At 37.2% G+C, this 19,590-nt stretch overlaps 1 non-coding gene across 1 annotated transcript; it reads left to right on the top strand.

The window, feature by feature from the left end:
* Positions 1-15,868: 15,868 nt before the first annotated feature.
* LOC146929897 (small nucleolar RNA R71) lies at positions 15,869-15,975 on the top strand. The gene has a single exon (XR_015009114.1). It is a non-coding gene; the product is annotated as a small nucleolar RNA R71 (small nucleolar RNA).
* Positions 15,976-19,590: the final 3,615 nt, after the last annotated feature.

The following is a 19,590-nucleotide window of genomic DNA, read 5'->3' as shown; positions in this document are numbered from 1 at the left end:
TTATATATAAGTAAATAGGTAGGTAAGGTATCAAGATGAGACCACAATATCCTAACTAGGTTGACACGCTGCAGAACCATCCATCGTCTACCACCTACTCCATATATATTATTTAAAATGGGGGGAAGAATATATTGAAGAGGGGGGACCAAACCAAAACCCTCAAAATATCATCAAAAAGAACAAACGCAACCTAAGGGAACCTATAATTAGGCAGACCAATGTCGTCCCTGAAAAATTCCTGCGCCAAATCTCTAGGTAAAGAGTCCAACCAAACCGTGTCTCCAACAGAATGACCATAATTTGCAAGTTTGTCCGCACAACAAATTCCCTCATGAAAAATATGGGAACAAATCGAAGTTATTCCCAAAAAGGAACAAGTATGCCACCGATTGCCTAACCGCAACTAAATAATAGAAGATTTGTGAAATGCATGAACACCTGCTGTTGAATCGCATTCTAGCCAAATGTGCACCTGATGGTCGGATTAGGCAAGTGTACCAAATCGTTTACCAAGTAATAAAGTGATAAGTGAGTATCGTATCCACATGGATTGTCGTTTCGTCCAAACAACCCGCGTTACTTATTTTAAGTTGACAATAAAGAGATACGAGTTAAGAGATTTCCAATTTTTATCTGTTTGCAATAGAGCAAGTTACCTATTTTTGTTAAAGAAAAGTAACAATGATTAGAGGATTCTTCGAACCCCCCTTATTTATTTGTTGGATATTTAATTAGCATACATGTCTCATCTAGTTATTCTAAGTGAATTATCTAAGTGATGAGGCCGTGTGACGTTTATTACCTAGTCGGTCGTCAAGTTGCACCTGTTGATCGCACGGTGATCCTTACGTGTGGGGCTTTACTCTCACAGTTGATAATAGGTCTATCCCATTGATGGTTAACTAGACCTGTGTTTACTAGTGTTTTTTGGTAAACAACAAAGGGATGGTTTTGGTTATTACAAGCAGGATCAAACCAGAAATCCTAGGACATGTTCTGCATTTTTTGGTTTAGAAAACGTTCATCAAGTTCATAGGCTGCTTTACAAACAGGACGAGAGCGTGTGCCATCTTTCGACAGAAAAATATTTTTAAAAGCAAGGTAAAGGCATTAGTTAAAGATTGCAGAAAGTTAAAGAAAATAAAAATAAAAAAAATACAATGCATTAAAGATAAAGGTGGTTCTACAAATTCTTTACATACATTCTTTATGACTTTTTTCTCTCGCGCCGATACTTCAAATCGTTTAGAATTCTGTATAGGTGATTTGCGACCCGTTTTCCCTATGGAAAACTCTTATTTTTACATAGAAAATAACTGGAAAGAAACTAATCCCACGATCAACACTCCTTCCATGTAGACAACTGCTTGTCTCCCACGTTCTCAATCGAGGAAACCGCTTCTCTTTTGAAATTCGAATCTTCCCGCTTCAAAGGCAGTTGCTTGACTTCGACGGTTTCGTCTCCGACTCGTATCTTGTCGAACCTTAAGACTTTGAGACTTTGTCACGCTAAGTCCAACATCTCATCGAAACTCCTTAAATTGAAGAAAAGCTTCGATTCCTGAAAGAGTAAAAGTCAACTAATGTTGACTGCATTAAATAAGGTTGGTGAAATTACCAGCTAACAAATTTCCCCCCCAAAAATGCCATTTTCGATTGACTATATATTAAACGGAGAGAATTGGCATTTTTTTAAGCAACTCTAAGCATTTCGAGGCATGATGTCATGGTAATCATTACTTTTGAGAGTAGTCTTTTCAAATCTCTTTTACCACACTTTATTAGGATTTCGTGGGTCACTACTTCTAAACTTGAAAAGTTAAAGGAACGTTTCCATTTACCCTTAAAACCCCACGCGTTCTTTTCCCTCTTTTCACCTTTAAACTTTTGCACATTTTTCCCATACATCATCATTACAACGCCTCTCCTTTGTAGGTTGGTTCCCCATGGGACCTTAAATATTCCACTATCTAGAAGAATCACACCCTCTTGGGAGACACGTAACAGTCGCTGAACCAATGAGAAAGACTTGTCATTTCCGTTTCTTTGACCATATTTTTCGTTTATAAATCCCAATTTTCTTTCCTCCTTTTTACCATCCTCCATCTTCAAGAAATATGCACTTTCTGCAAAGAAAATGGAGGATTTTCCAGATGACGTTCTTCTCCCTATCGTCAAAAGATCGCAATTTTTGGTACTAGAAACCTCTTCCGATTCAGAGCAACCTCCATCCGACACCAAAAAATTGCTAGGAACCACGAGGTGCTTCGATCTTTACCTAGGAGTTGTATGTTTTATCTTTCTGACCCTCAGCCTTTAGCGGAGAAACGCGCCTTCATGCAACAACTTTCTGACAGTGGGAATTCAACGTTCTATATAGCATTGGCTTCTCAACTTTTCGAACAAAGGGATCCTGATGTGGAGGCAATCAAGGAGATTCTGCGCGCAACAGCTGATCACGGCTCAGATGGGGCCAATTATTTCTTGATGATGTTTAATGTGATGGCTAGAGGCGAGCTTCCGATGGATGTGGTGTTTCCCGTTTTTCACGTCCTTTTCGAGCGTCGGCAATTGGCTCACAGTAGGAGGGCTATCATGAACCTATGACAACGGCAGGACCTGTAAGGGCAACGGGAGGATATCTAGGCTTGTTCGGCCACTTCCAGGGGCAGATGAGGAATATTCAATGATGTATCTCTGTCTTTTATGTTGTCTCGACGTTGAGTTCACTTGGTTTCTCGTTCACTTTAGTTTCATGGAAACAGTGGGATATTAGGTTTCTCCTTTTCAGGGGCCAACAATAGCTTCTGTAGCTAGAGTGTCGAGTCGTTTTGAACTAGTTGCACCCACATGATTGTACTTTGGACCGTTAGTTGGCTTTTGATTTAATAAAAATGCCATTTTTGATTCCCAATACTTGTAATTTTCGACAATTTCTAATAGTTTTTTTTTAGCAAAAAAAGTGAACAAAAAGATCTGCTGCCACCCAATATATTAAACAAGCCAAAAGGAAACAAAGGGGGGGGGGGGGACTAGGCCAAAAACCCCTCAAAAAGGAACAAATTTGAAGTTAGGCTAACCTAACTTATCTCTAACAAAGACAGCTTGCAAAGAAGCAGGAATTGTTTGAAATATTGTAAAATGGTTAACACACAGACCTATGTTAGCTAAACCATCAGCACATTGGTTTCCTTCTCTAAACACATGAGAAACATAGTAATTCATAGATTGAAGCAATGTATTGCAGTTCATCCATCTGTTTCTTAACCTGAAAGGCACTTGCATTTTTGAAGTCAAAGCCTGCACCACCATGGCCGAATCCAGTTCTAACCAAAGATTGCGCCAACCATTATAATGAGCAATCTCAATCGCTCTCATTGCGCCAGTAAGCTCAACTTGGAATGCGTTGTCCACCACACGCTTCTCAACAAAACACATGATCAAGTCAGAATTATGATTTCTGAAGATACCTCCACAAGAGGAGGAGGTGGAATTGAAGCTACCATCAGTGTTGCATTTAATCCAAGGAATGGTAGGTGGTTGCCAAATAACTTCAATAATTTTGGGGGCCCTAGGGGGTTGCAGGTTGATATTGAACTTTTTGAGAAGGGCAAAGTCTGACATAGAAAGAGAGGTGGTCCTTGAATTGTTCCCTGCTAGAGAGACCAGTGCCAAGACCGAAGAAATAGAACTCTTCCAGTGTATTTTCTTGTTACTAAATCTCAATTGGTTTCTAGCAAACCAGATGGAATTTATGATATTTATAATTGCAGAATTCACAACCAGCTTGCTTTGATGATTAGAGTACCTGTTACATGTCGACCAGATGTCTTTAATTGAGTTAAAGTGGAGCGGGATCTGCAGCATTCTAGACAGCCAACACCAAAGATTGCAAGAGTATACACATTTAAAGAAAAGGTGAAAAGAGGTTTCTTCATTTCTATAACACAAGGAACACATTGAAGGCATGTTGAAGCCTCTATGAGACATCTTATCATCAGTTGGAATTTTGTCCATCATCAATCTCCACACCATAAGGGGCTTGGCTGGAGGGACATCTCTGCTCCATACTTGACTCCCTCTGCTCCATACTTGACAATTTCTAATAGTTTAGAAAACTGCCCCTTAGCATTAATCTTTAAGTTCAAATTCAATGCCAAGTTTTCTTATCCTTCGTCGAAATTACCCTTGCATTATTCCTGATTTAGACAATTTATTTCTTAGCATTAACTTGGTCTTAACAATGCCAAGTTTCATTTCATAACAAGCTTATAGTCTTTCAATAAATTTTCCATTCTGTTAAAATATTTTATTGTCAACAAGTGATTCCCTTGACGAATTGTTAATGGCAAAAACTTGAAAAATTTCCGAGATATGAAATTTTAAAAGATACATAATTATGGTGCAAACAATTTAAGATATAAAATGGCTCCCTCGAACTTGAAGACACTTGAATTGGAAAACTTGGAATAACCTCTTGTCTTCTGCCCCCACATGATTTGGCATTAACCATTCTGTCAAATGGTGTTCTCTAAGAACCAATTTATCTTTTATCTTCATCCACTCTTGTAATCTCTGTTTATAAATCATAAACCGTGAAGCAACTTGTGTTGAAATTTGTAAAAAATAGTCAAGTTTTTGGTTGTTTAACCGTTGTTTATCTTGGTTTTCACCAATTGTCTTGACAATATCTTTTTTCAATGGTTCCCATAACCAGTTTTGAAGTGACTTAGCCTCTAAGGCTTTCTTTTGGACTTATTTTCGGCCAAATAAGCCGTACGTTCCAAGTATTTTACTCAAACATGATCATCATTTGAACCAATCCTCCCAGATGGGGGAATTATATCTTTTTCCATAATTTCTGCATTAAGTACTCCCTCTTGTCATATGAAACCATGGGTTGGGTCTAGTCTCACATAACTCGCATCTATTTGGTCATTACAACCATTTTTAGAGAAAGAACATGGTGCTATTTTTGCCAAGCTTTTCTCAATGGTTTTTCTTGTGACATTGTTGACTTCAGCAATAAAGTAACTTTGGTCAGCTTCATCATTTTGAACCGAACCATCCTCTTCCCAAATTACTACTTTCTGATGCATAGAGGAAGGAACAACACCAATCCCATTGTGAGATTCACTTGAAGAGCACCAAGCGAAAATCCAGCTTTTCCTTCATAGTTTGACATGACTATGTTATAAGGTTTTAGATATGTACCACATTTTCCAATCTTATTAAGTAGGATTGATGCATTAAAATCACAGCAGCACCACCATCTACCAATACTTTGTTGACTCCAATCTCCTCAACTTTGGCTTGAATGAATAATGGTTTGAGATGACCTTTCATGGAACCATTTGACTGCTACAACTGTGTCTACACTGGTTAATTCTCCAAACAAGGAATGGATTTCAAATTATTCCCTCATAGGACATTGACCAAATCAAACAACAGATCATTGGTGATTTGATCAAGCTTCAGTAACGACTCTTTGATGTCCTGGCAACTCTCAGCGTCTCTTTCACACCTCTTTATAAAAGAGTAAAGACTTGAGGATTTAGAGAGACTCTACAATAGTGCTAAAATTCTGCTGAAATTGTTACGCATCATACACTTAAAATTTCTTATAAACTTTCATATCTTAGAAATTCTATAGTCTTAAGAGTCTGATTTTGATTTGTAGTGTGAACATCACTGATTGTATATCAAATGTTCAAACCAAACATCTTTTTGTGTAATTTTGTTTGTTTAGAAGTCTCTTGCTTTTGTGCTTGAGCATAGGAATTCTCTTGCTTTTGTGCTTGAGTATTTGAAGTCTCTCGCTTGTGTGCTGGAATATTTGTAATCAGATATTGATTTTAGTGAACTCTCCTTGGAAGTGCAAAGGGAACAAGACTACTTCCAAATTGTGGAAGGAAGTTGTTTAATTGCTTGTGTATTTCTCTTCTCTCTATCTTTACTTTATCCGCTGCATTAGACTCTGAACAGTGTCTTATGATCTGAACTCTATCAGACTCTGAACTCTGAACTTAGTTTAAAAAGAAGAAAAAGCTAACACAATTCAACCCCCCTTCTTGTGTTTTTCTCACCTTCAAGGCCTACATTGCTTGGGAAGAAGAAGAATTTACCTTCGATACTACTGACACCGAAAATAAAGAAGAAGATGATCTATGCTTCATAGGTCACATGAAGAAAGCTAAAAATGAGGTAATCTTCTCGGACTCGGACTCTGATTCCTACTCCGAATTTAAACCCACTTATAAGGATTTACACGATTCCATTGAGGAGATGCACGCGGAATCCTTATATGATTTTGAGAAATTGATTTCTCAAAAGAAAACTATTTTTGAAATTGGAATTCGAAATTGCAAAACTTAAAGAAGCCATTGAAATTTTAAGAGATGAGCATGCTTTACTTGTGAGAAAATTGTAAATACCACAATTGAGTCACCTAGGAAAAATTCACCCAAGTACGATAGTGGTTGGATGGATTTTGCTAGATTGCGAGACTTTCCCTAGCTTGCATGAAGAGATTAAATATCTAAATAAGAAACTAGAGCAAGCATCTAAAGGCTCCATGACCTTTGCTATGAATCCAAAAGATAAAAGAACTCCTTTTAAGCTTCTTCAAAAAAAAAAAAAAGAACTCCTTTTAAGAGGCCTTACACTAAGTACTCTTATGTGACTAGAAACAAGAATCATAGCAAAACTCATGAACCTAACATTAGGCATTACTATTGTGGAAAAAGTGGTCACACCACACCTCATTGCCACATTAGGAGATTTGAGGTTCCTAAAGAGGTAATGATCTGGTTACTTGTCATGAAATTCATCCCAATGCTCCAACTTTTGTTGGAAGCGAAAGGAATTCTTTTTGGTTGTCCAAGACACTAAACTAAGATGTGTCCCCTCTTCTCACTTTCAAACTATCTTGGCACATCTTAAAAATTCACAAGTCAACTATGGTATTCCTTGTTTTCTCTTACTCCCAAAATATTTGGAAAGATTTGTTTGTATTAGTGTGTGTAAGAGTGATGATGAATGAAGCAAGTCACAGATGATTGATGACAGTCCGTCATATCACATTTTTAGAGTCTTTTTAAATAAGTTTTAATTGTATTTTTATTAGTTCAGTAGTTAATTTAAAGTCCTTTTAAATAAAATGTCATGTTCTTGTTTATTGAGTCAAGTAGTGTATTGTTACTATTATTGTCAATTAGTATGACATATTCTTAAGTTTAAAGAGAATGAGAAACAACTAATAGTGTATTGTTACTATTATTGTCAATTAGTATGACATATTCTTAAGTTTAAAGAGAATGAGAAACAACTAATATTTTGCCACTATTGTGCCACTGGTTTATCCTAAGAAGAAAGAGAGGTATGAATATAAATATAATTATGCATAATTAAATAAAAATGGGCTTTGACCAAGTGAGAGGGTTGACCCGAATTGGAAGAAAGTAAGGCTGCCGCACAACAAAAAGGAAGGAGCCACACGTTTTGAAATGGTAGTTCTTTTTGTACAGGATACATTTTTTTTTGGAGGATTTCACGTTTTGGAGAGAAGCAACATCACATTTTTGGAGAGATGACATTTCTAGAGAGAAACACAAGGCAAGGTAGTTAAGAGTAGATTCAACCCAAGATTTGTTGAGACATCATGAATCTAGGCATGGAATCTTCATCTTTCCTTCATCCTTTGCCAAGCTTGCATAAACATATGTAGCTACATCTACCCTTGTGGGTTTTGAGGTATTCAAATAAGCCATTATGTAAACTTTTGATCTTTTAATATATGGTTATAACTTATTTATTCAATATTGTTGTTATTCTTGTATTTAAAGCTTTATTGAGATTTGAAATGATATTGACAAATACTTTTGAATCTAGGAATAGAATAACAATATATCTAAGTTTTCATTCTAGACATAGATGTTAATCTTTGATAATCACTTGAAATCAAGATCTTAATGCTTTTGGGTTGTTTAATAGATTGGGAAATTGTCGATTAAACGATCCGATAGACTTTGTGATTGTTTAATAGTTTGGGAAATCGACTTTTGAATAGTCCATTAGAAATCACGACATCATTTGGACACGGATGATGTTGTTGAATGATTGTGATAATATTGTTTAAAAAGCTAGAATCCGTTATTTGATCGTGAGATTGCAGTTGTTACGCTTGGTTGAGTGTCTCTGACCCCAAGCGAAATGGTCCTATCTCTTCTCTATTTATTTTATGTCAAATAGTTTATATAGTTTACACAAACACACATTTTAAATCCATACACTTAGAACAATATTGATTGTTGAATGGCTTGAATATCGCGCTAGTCCCTGTGGAGACGATATACACAAAAATACTTACTTTTGATTGATAGAAAAATATTACATCAATGATGCTCCACTATAAGCTCCTTATCTCTCAAGGACATCATGAATAAAAGTGTGATGAAGACGTATTCAAGGACTTTAAACTTTTAACCTATCCATTGTCTTATCATGTTGGTTGATCACAATAGGCTTCTCAATTATCACTCCATCTTGATGCACTCTAGCAAGGGAACAAGTATTTTTGTTTATAGGTCAAGTTTTTCTTGGAGAATCAAATGTGTTTTGATCTCTTCTTGAAAATATCCTCTTACCCTTTTCTATTTGTTTTATTTTTCTTCTCATATATTAATTGCGATTATTTCATGAGTTGTTGTTCCTTGATCTTCTTTCACCCTTTTGCATGCTATCTTTTATCTTGTCCCTTATTTTGCATGCTTGCTTGTATTTCAATTGTGATTGTTTACTTTCTTGTTCTTGGATGCCTTAGTTGATCTTTGTTTAGTAAATTAGAAAGCATTTCTAAAATTGCATGACCATTTGAATCCTATTCACAATAAAACATTACTTAAAAAATTAACTTTTTCAATAATTAGCCTTTTGAATCGATTCAAAATGATTCTGTGTAACAAATGAATCAATTCAATAAATTGTGAATCAAATCAAATGCGTGAAAATCTGGATTTACCTTTGCATCTGGGCCCCTCATTCAAAACTACCCACTTTCTCTCTCCTTCCAAACCAAAACCCTTTATCCTTCTCTTAAACCTCTCCAAAACCCTATACTCTTTTTTCTTCTACAAATCCAACCACATCTTGCCTATTCAACAACACTTGTACTTCTCCTATCATTTCATCCATGGGTCCAAAAAGGGGGAGTGCTAGCAAAAGAGGAAAAGGTCGTGGTCCACCTCCTCCTTCTCAAAAGGAAGCTGGAATTTTGGTTCAAGATTTGTTAAGTGATGAAGACTATGATAGGTATATCGAAAAATTTCAATCACAAAAGGGTGTTTCTCCTCAATTTTATTGCTCTTTATGGGATATTGAATCTATGGGTCTTGGGTTTCATGAGTTGCATGGTTTAAAAAATTTGGGTACATTTGTTGAGTTAAAAGATGATTATGATGAATCACAAATCAAGGCTTTTTATTACAATGCATAAAGACTAGATGGTGTGATTTTTTAATGTGCTTTCAAAAATGTAAGGGCATCACTTAATCTACAAAATTGGGATGCTCTAGTTGGACTAGATTATGGGGGAGTAGACCTTGAGGCCAAAGAAACTTTTGCCAACTACAACAAGATTGATTTTGTGAAAAGTGTCTAAAACTGGCTTAGGTGAGTTGAGATTTTCAAATTTTAGTCATCTTCAATTGAAATGCGCTGATAGGTTGTTACATTGGGTCGTTGTCAAGATTATAATGTGCAGGAAACATAACTATGGCAGAATTGATGACTACGATCTAAGTGTCAAGTGGTTGCTGAAAAACAAAATCAAGGTTAAATGACCTCTTTTCCTCTCTATCCGCATGATATCATACAAGAATGATCGTAGGAAAAAGCTCCCTTATCCTTCTGATAGGGCCAAACCGCAAGTGCACGGCCTATCGAAGTAATAGTAGTAAGTAAGAGTATCGTTCCGCTAGGGAGTTGTTCAACTTAATTAACTTTTTAAAGAATGATTAGAGGAGAGAAAGTTTAGTAAAGAGGAGTTTGATTTCTGAAGGTAAATAACAATATTAATAAAGAGCCTTAGGATTATTGGTTTGTCATAATAACAAACCCTTCACTAGACAAGACTTAAACATCTAATTTCATGGTTTACACACTAATTTCTAAAGACCGGTTTCCCTTAGCCCCTTCACCTTTCCGATGAAAGTCTGGTGAGAGTTTACTTCTAGTAACCAAGCCTATTTCGCTGACTTAATTACTAGAAGATGCATATAGGATTGAAACTACTCTTTGTCTCAATAATTGCAAATACTATTTCACAGTTTTGCAATTATTGTCTAGATTCACTTGTTCCAACATCAAAACTCCGCTCTCGCTTTATGAATTGATGTCTGGGATGATGGATTAACGATTATCAAACCCTCCGCTTTCGCTTCCACAGTTTGATAATTGTTAATCCACGTTAAAACGGTGAATCTAGATTAGAAATTAGGGTTACATAGAAATTAGGGTTTAAGCTTGGTTTGTTTAGGATTATGTCATTTAGACTCCCCAACAATCCTAAGACGAAGAAGTCTACTCACTCATGTTCATCGTAGACATGGGGTAAGAAGAGAGAAAATAACAGTAAAGTAAAATTGCGAGAAAGAAAGTAAAGAAATAAAGACTTTTATTGAAAATAGAAATATTCTAAGCAAAGTAAAAGGTGAATGTTTATGGTGGAGAGCTACTCTATTTATAGCTTTACAATCGACTTAGAAACTAAGCAACTAAAAGGATAAAACGGTAAAGCTGCAACATGGTAACTTGGGCTTGAAGAAAAGCAGCAAAAGTGGACTCTGGGGACGGGCACGGCCGTGCCACATGTTGGCACGGGCCGTGCCAAGCTTCTGACTATGTGGGAACATATTTTTGTCCTGTATCTTCGTATTCTTGCACTGTATTTGCTCCAGTCCTCTTTCTTTTGCTCCAAGACACCTTCCATCATATATTCGTTCCTAAAATATAATAAAAAGCAATTTAAATTAGACTAATCTATGACTCATCAAACTCCCCCACACTTGAATCTTTGCTTGTCCTCAAGCAAAAGGCAATAGACATAGCAGCACAAAAGATTTATTCATGGCAATATTAAGAACACATGTCTCAAAAGAAAGGCTTTGCTTCAAGTACACTAATTACAATTTCAAATACTTCTCATGAACCCATTCTACCCAACATCAAGTCTCAAGTGAGTGTGTGTGTGCAGTCCAACCCTTTTCTTGCTCCTGTATAAGACAGATATTATGAGGAATAGGTTCTATCCTTAGTGCTAAAGTAACCGAGAAAAGTCCTTTCTTCATTTCATATAAGAGTGATGGGAATTTAAGTTAAAATTAGATTAGATTAACAATTAAGCACAAGGGGCTGCAGATGCTTAGGGGCTATCTATCCTCGTAGGAAGTCTTCTCGGATGTAATTGTCCTTTCCCCCTAGATTCAAAATCACCCTAAGCAGTGCTGCAAAATTATTATTTGTTTCATGTCCGCGTAGGAAGTCTTTTTGGATGTAATTGTCCTTTTCCCCTAGCATTGATGAATTTGTTTCACTTTAAGTTCAAATTAGGGAGTCACCACCATAATTAGGAAGTTAGGGATTGTCCTTTCCCCCACATGTTGGTGCCATTCTCCCGCCCCATTTTAACTTTAACAATTTAAGAATATAACAATTAAGAACATTTGATTAATTTCCCACGCAAACTTATACTACTTTTACTCTGAAGACTTTAAAGGGTCTAAGTTAACACTAAAGATAGAACGTGTTCCTTAAAATACCTATTCATACATTTGCTCAAGGATTGCAACCGGGTGCTTTTCTCATTGGAGAATTTCACAATAAAACAAGACATGGGTATAGCAAGAACATAAGAAACACAAGAAACTACTTTCATGTACAAGAAGCGACCTTTAAAGAAGAGACAAAACAAAAATTTTCATGCCATTTTTTGCATTAAAAACAAGCTACTAGTCATGCCTTTCACTATAAAAACAAAACAAAAGAATAAAGTTCAAGGGAGTTTGGGAACACTATGACTCTAGACACTTTATTAGTCCCCTCCCCCCCCCCCCCCCCCCCCCCACACACACACACACACACTTAGGGGAAGCATTGTCCTCAATGATTCAAAAAGAAAAGAAATTAAAAAGAAGAAGAAGAAGAATAAGAAGAAAGAAGGAGTAGAAGAAGAGTAGTAGAGAGAGAGAAGAGAGAAGGGAAGAGAGGGAGAGGAAAGCTCACAATGTTCATTGAGGTCCATAGGGAGGACCTTGGAGTTGTAGATGTTGCATCATCCAGCGGAGCATCTCATTATTTTCTTGAGTTAAGCGGTTGCTCTTTTGAACATCGTTCCTTAGCCCGATGATTTCAATACCTTGCCTTTGCTGCTCGGTGCTCATCCTTTCAACTTCATTGTGAATCCATGCCCATCTTTGATCTTCATTATGTTCATCGGCTTCATGGTCATGGTGCTCTTCCTCATGGTGCAATGGAGCACTTCCTCCCACATGTTGGTGCATGTTAGCACCTTCTCCCTCATTATCATGTTGCTCACCAAGAACCTGCACATCATCAACATACAACCAATTTTCTTCCACCTCGGTGGTAGTCCGAGATGGGTTAGGAAGTAAAAACAAGATAGGCACATTTAGCTTGAGTTGGTAATGGAGGGGTGGACGTTGTTTAATGAAGTTCATAGCAATGAGTGTATCTATGTTGAGTCTATTGTTTCCCTCAATTGGTTTGATCCCCTCATCTTCACCTACTCCAAAACACCTAGCTATGTATGTAATGATGCCACCCACCACTATGTCTCCCCTACCGAGTGGTTTATTACCTAAGAAGTCTAGGTAGTCAATCAAATAGAAACAAGTGTTGACGGGGTGGTTGTGGAGCATTGCCCATAACATGAACAACTCATCGGTTCTAGTATTTCCTAGCTCGGTTCTACCCCAAATAGTGCAAGCCATTACCCGTTGGAGGTACCTAAGTACGGGGTTGTGGATGTTGCTAGCTTTGTTGGCTCTAGGAACATAGTTGGAAACGCCCGTGATACGTGTCCAAAAGGCAGCTGGGTCATAGTTATCCGGTTTTAGGCTAGGATCCCAATGATCATGAATATATCCTTCATTTGCAAAACCTAAGGCCTTACAAAAGTGCTGAAGTGACATGTCATAATCAATATTCATCAACCGGAAAACAACTCTATGGTTAGGGTTATCAAAATCCAACTTATCTTTGGTGAAAACTATTGAGCTCAAAAATTCATAAGTGAAATTTTCATAACCCCGCATAGGTTTCAGCAAATCAGTCCAACCTAACTTTCCTATCAACCTAGAAACATCATCAAAAAGCTCTAGCACATCCAAAGTATTGGGATCAGGATAACGAGAAGGATGCAAGTGTTTAGAGATTAGAATTTTATACCTGTCCCTTTGCTTGTTGTCTTTGAACTGGATTCCATGATTCTTGACTTGTGCTTGCTTCTTTGGGGGAGGTCCTCCTTGAGATCTTGCTGGTTCCTTACCACTTCTTCTTGAAACCATTTGACTCTTGTTGGAATTGGTTTGAAGGTTTAGGGTTTGGTGTTTAAGGAAGGTTTGTGGGTTTAGATGTGGAGATTGGTTAAGGTTTTGTGGTGTTTGGGTTAGGTTTTGAAAGATTAGGGTTTTGGTGAATTATAGGTTTGGATGGGTGAAAGTTGTTTTTGATTGGTGGTTTTTGTTTTGGATGAAGTTTGTGGTTGATTGGTGAAAGAATTAAGTGATTTGGTTATGATTTGAGGGAGATATGAGGGTTTGAAGGTTTGGAGGTTATGGAGGTTTAGAGAGAAGTTTGAAGGTAGAGAGAGGTTTGTGGTTTGAGAATGAGGAAGAAGAAAGAAAAAAATTTGGAGGTTATAAGGTGTAGAAATCGGGCACGGCCGTGCCACCTATTGGCACGGGCCGTGCCATCTTCCTGACTTTATGCCCATTTTTTTCTTTAAAAACTTGGCACGGCCGTGCCATACCTAGCACGGGCCGTGCCACCTTTCTGGTCCTGAGGGCTTCAGAATTTTTCAATTTCTTGATTTTTTCGAATCACACTTGGACAATTACCTACAAAACAACTTAAAACAAAGAAAAACAAAACAAAAGCGATTAAATGCATGGGTTGCCCCCACGAAGCGCTCTTTTAATGTCATTAGCTTGACGGTTAGAAAGAGTCCTTAGAATGGATCAAATATATCATATTGTGTAGATGACGCTATAAAACGTTCTTTCACAACATGATCATTAAGCATGCAACAAGAGTAGAGAGCGGGACCCTTCATAACATTTTCCAACTCAAATCCTACCATCTTATCACTCACTTGAAAGACTATCCTACCGTTTTTGACATCTATGAGAGCTCCCGCAGTGGCTAGGAAAGGTCTACCTAGGATTATGGGGACGTCTTCGTCCTCCGCAATGTCAACGACTACAAAATCAGTTGGGATATATAACCCTTCTATCTTAACCGGTATGTCCTCAACAAATCCTACAAGTTTCATGGTAGAACGATCAGCTAGCTTTAATTCCATTTCGGTAGGTTTCAACTCTCCTATCCCTATCCTTTTAAAAAGAGACAAAGGCAGCAAACTAACACTAGCTCCTAAGTCACATAAGGCTTTGTTTATGGTTTCATTCCCAATTTCACATGGTATGGCAAAGCTACCTGGATCTCTAAGCTTAGGGGGTGCTTCTTGAATGATTGCACTAGTTTCCTTGGCTAAGGCTATTGTCTCACTATGCTCTATAGGCCTTTTCTTTGAAAAAATTTCCTTTAAAAACTTGGCATATAGAGGCATCCTAGACAAAGCTTCAGCAAAGGGGAGTTTAATGCAAATCTTCCTAAGTATGTTGACAATTTTTTCAAACTTACCCTCTAGTTTAAGCTTATCAAGATTTAAGGGGGTGGAGTTTTGTTTTCTTCAAGCGGTTTTGCTTCTTCTATCACAATTTTATCACCTAAAGGCTTGACATTTTCTTTCCCAATGTTTTTAACCTTAGCAAAAGTTTCGTCTAACTTACTACCCCCAAAAGATATGACATTAACTTGGGCTTTGGGATTGGCTTCGGTTTGACCAGGAAAGACTCCCGGTGTTTGGGAAGAGGTAGGCACTTGTTGGGCTATTTGAGCGATTTGAGTTTCAAGCATTTTAGAGTGAGTAGCAATAGAATCAACCTTGGTATTGAGCTTGGAAAGAGAATCATTCAGAAATCCGGTTTGGTTTTTAAGTTCTTGAAGTTGTTTGGTTTGGTTGGCAATAGAATTTTCCAACAAAATTTCCAAATTGGATTTCTGAGTGAATCTTTGGTTGTTTGCATAACCGGGTGGTGCTACTTGTCCATAGGGATTTTGGTTTTTATAAAAATTTTGATTTTGTCTCATCCCTTGGTTGTATTGAGCATAATTCATTTGCTCAACACCGTTAATAGCACTACCTAGTTGGCAATCAACACCAGCATGACCAGTTATACCACAAATTTCACAGGAAGGAGTAGAAGCAGAATTGATAGCACTAACATTGAGTTTTTCAAGTTTTTCAGTTAGTGTATCAATTTTAGAAGCAAGGTGGTCATAGTTAGAGACTTCGTACATACCTGCCTCCTTTTTGGAGGATGAAGAACTAGTGATGGCTCTCTCGTCGGTCCATTTGTAATGATTTTGAGCCATGTCTTCAATCAGGGCATACGCCTCCGTGTAGTTCTTGTTCATAAGTGCTCCACCTGCAGCTGCATCAACAGACATCTTAGTGGTATAAGACAAGCCATTATAAAAAGTGTGGACTATAAGCCACTTCTCTAGGCCATGGTGGGGACAAAGTCTTAGCATTTCTTTGAAACGCTCCCACGCATCGTAGAGAGATTCCCTATCTTTTTGGTCGAACCGCGTGATTTGGTCTCTAAGTTTAGCGGTTTTAGATGGTGGAAAGAATCGGGCAAGGAATGCTTGCCTCATCTGATCCCATGAAGTAATGGAACCGACTTCGAGGGAATGGAACCAAGCGCTAGCTCTATCCCTTAAGGAAAAGGGAAAGAGATGAAGTCTTACGGCCTCTTGGTTCTCCTTCATGGTTCCACTAATTCGTAGGAAAACAGAGATGTGGAGATTGGGATCCTCAGTGGGGGATCCCGAGAATTGGTTTTGCTGCACCAAGTTAAGTAGGGCAGGCTTAATTTCGAAGTTGTCATCCTCAACCGTTGGGTACACAATAACAACTTATGGCTCAGCCGTAGACGGCATTTCATACTCTTTGAGAGTGCGATTGGCCATGGCGGTGTTATTTAGTACGCCTCTCTTTCGTTTATGCAAATACCTTTCGATCTCGTTGATTATTACAACTCAATTTCTGGTTTTTCGCATAAAAAAATTGAGAACCCAAGAAGTTAACAATAACAGAAAAATAAAAAGTTAAAAATAAAAACGAAAAAGAAAAGAGAAAGAAGAGAGAATTCTAATCAAAAAGAAAAAGTTAATCAAATTAGTTAACTCCCCGGCAACGGCGCCAAAAACTTGATAGGGCTAAACCGCAAGTGCACGGCCTATCGAAGTAATAATAGTAAGTAAGAGTATCGTTCCGCTAGGGAGTTGTTCAACTTAATTAACTTTTTAAAGAATGATTAGTGGAGAGAAAGTTTAGTAAAGAGGAGTTTGATTTCTGAAGGTAAATAACAATATTAATAAAGAGCCTTAGGATTATTGGTTTGTCATAATAACAAACCCTTCACTAGACAAGACTTAAACATCTAATTTCATGGTTTACACACTAATTTCTAAAGACCGGTTTCCCTTAGCCCCTTCACCTTTCCGTTGAAAATCCGGTGAGAGTTTACTTCTAGTAACCAAGCCTATTTCGCTGACTTGATTACTAGAAGATGCATAGAGGATTGAAACTACTCTTTGTCTCAATAATTGCAAAGACTATTTCACTGTTTTGCAATTATTGTCTAGATTCACTTGTTCCAACATCAAAACTACTCTCTCGCTTTATGAATTGATGTTTGGGATGATGGATTAAGGATTATCAAACCCTCCGCTTTCGCTTCCACAGTTTGATAATTGTTAATCCACGTTAAAATGGTGAATCTAGATTAGAAATTAGGGTTACATAGAAATTAGGGTTTAAGCTTGGTTTGTTTAGGATTATGTCATTTAGACTCCCCAACAATCCTAAGACGAAGAAGTCTACTCACTCATGTTCATCGTAGACATGGGGGAAGAAGAGAGAAAATAACAGTAAAGTAAAATTGCGAGAAAGAAAGTAAAGAAATAAAGACTTTTATTGAAAATAGAAATATTCTAAGCAAAGTAAAAGGTGAATGTTTATGGTGGAGAGCTACTCTATTTATAGCTTTACAATCGACTTAGAAACTAAGCAACTAAAAGGATAAAACGGTAAAGCTGCAACAGGGTAACTTGGGCTTGAAGAAAAGCAGCAAAAGTGGACTCTGGGGACGGGCACGGCCGTGCCACATGTTGGCACAGGCCGTGCCAAGATTCTGACTATGTGGGAACATATTTTTGTCCCGTATATTCGTATTCTTGCACTGTATTTGCTCCAGTCCTTTTTCTTTTGCTCCAAGACACCTTCCACCATATATTCGTTCCTAAAATATAATAAAAAGCAATTTAAAGTAAAATATTCTAAAAGGAAATAAAATGCAATAAAATAAAAATAAATCTTTAATAAAACTAAATTAAATAAAGCATTAAATTAGACTAATCTATGACTCATCACCTTCCTTCATTAGCTATCTTCTTAGAGCTGATCGGGTCCTTAACGTTGATACTCAACTTACTACACCTAGTGAATCTAGTGGACTTGATGAAAAGGCTGTACAAAAGATGCACTTTGTTAAGGACTCTAATGGACATTGGTTCTATGATGATAAACTCTCTCTTGGGACGTGGTACCATGACTTTTTCACTGTGCCTGAAGGGATGCATCCGACATTGGTTAAGCAAATGAAAAAAAACATGGAGAAGGAATATCAAGATCTTGAGAATGATGCTGAGATGGAGGATGTTGAAGAAGAAACAAGTGATGTTGAGGATTTTGACTGTGATCCTGATAATGACGAGGATGTTCAAGATTCTAACCAAAATCACCCAATGGTGGATCTTAGTGAAGTTTTGAACGGGATGAAGGACTTAAAAAGGTTTATGACTCAAAATTTTGATGCTCAGGACTTGCAATTCCAAGAGGTTAATAGAAGGTTTGACACTCAGGAAGCTTAAATTCAAGAGATAGGGAGTCAGTTTAGAAATGGGAAGACCTTGGATGTTCAACTGGTACCTTTTTTCCTCTCCTTGCCCAAACCAAGATAATGATGTTGGAGCCTCAAACCAAAATGAACTAGATGCTTAGTGACGTCTTGTTTTCTTATCATGCACTTTTATGGTTGCTTTCATGTCTTTGTTTGTAATAATGGCTTCACTTTTAGACCTATTCTCTCATGCATTTTCATGTTGTTTGTTTGTTTCATATGTTGAACTCTTTATGCGTTTCGTGCTTATTTTGTTATGACATGTTTTTCTTGTTCATCAACGTATTTGTTTGTGTATGTGCCTGGCCATGAACATAGAAACAATATGTATGTCTTGTATGCCAAGTTACAGGGGGATCAAATAATCATCAACATGGTATTTTGACATCATCAAAAAAGGGAAGATTGTAGCTAGTTTTGATAACCGTCATTTTGATGATGTTTTTATTGCATGTTTATTTTCCTAGCATATTGTCTCTCTCTCTCTCTCTTTTTAGATTAGAATTTGAACTTGTTAAAGCATCTTAGTGATATGTGGCATAACGTTCATTTTTCCCACGTGTCAAAATTTGTCAAAATCTTGTTTCTGCACAGATGAATCAATTCACAGTAATCTGAATCGTATCACACAAACTCTCTGACTTTGTGTGGATAGACTCAAAATATCTTGAATCGATTCACTCATGAACCGTGTCATTTGAATTTGAATCGTATCATGAAACTCTTTGACTTGCATTGAATCGACTAATCCTAGTTTGAATCGTATCAACCTTCATCCTAGGGATTTTGAATCAATTCATTATTTGCTTGAAACACATAATCTTCATTGTTGTTTGGCTTTTATATCTGCTGTCTGAATCGATTCATAATTTTAGTAAATCGATTCAAATGGTTATTTTTGCACGAAAATTAGCACATAAACTCATTTAATATATATACCCACTTTCTCATAACTCCCATCTTATTGAATCATTTGCATTTATTCTCTATAGGTCTCAAAAACTCATTGTTCATAAATTCTTCAAGATTAAACACTTTTTCTTAGAATCACTTTGTACATTGAGTCACATTGATTTTCTAGGGTGCTTATAGGGATTGTAAGTTGATTATCTCAAGGAAATTGGATGGGCTTAATCAAAGTTCCAAAGTGAAGAGAATAATCTCATTCCACCTCCTAAGGGCTGGGGGGTTCTTTCTAATTGTTCCTGCAATCGAAGGGGATTCGTTTACCGGACGTAGCATCGAAGACTTGAGTGAA

Source organism: Medicago sativa, chromosome 4 (assembly GCF_051527215.1).
Source record: "Medicago sativa cultivar Bolivia chromosome 4, Bolivia_mono, whole genome shotgun sequence".
Classification (NCBI taxonomy): domain Eukaryota; kingdom Viridiplantae; phylum Streptophyta; class Magnoliopsida; order Fabales; family Fabaceae; genus Medicago; species Medicago sativa.
The sequence above is the reverse complement of the archived record's forward strand: the minus strand, read 5'-3'. Positions and strand labels throughout refer to the sequence as shown.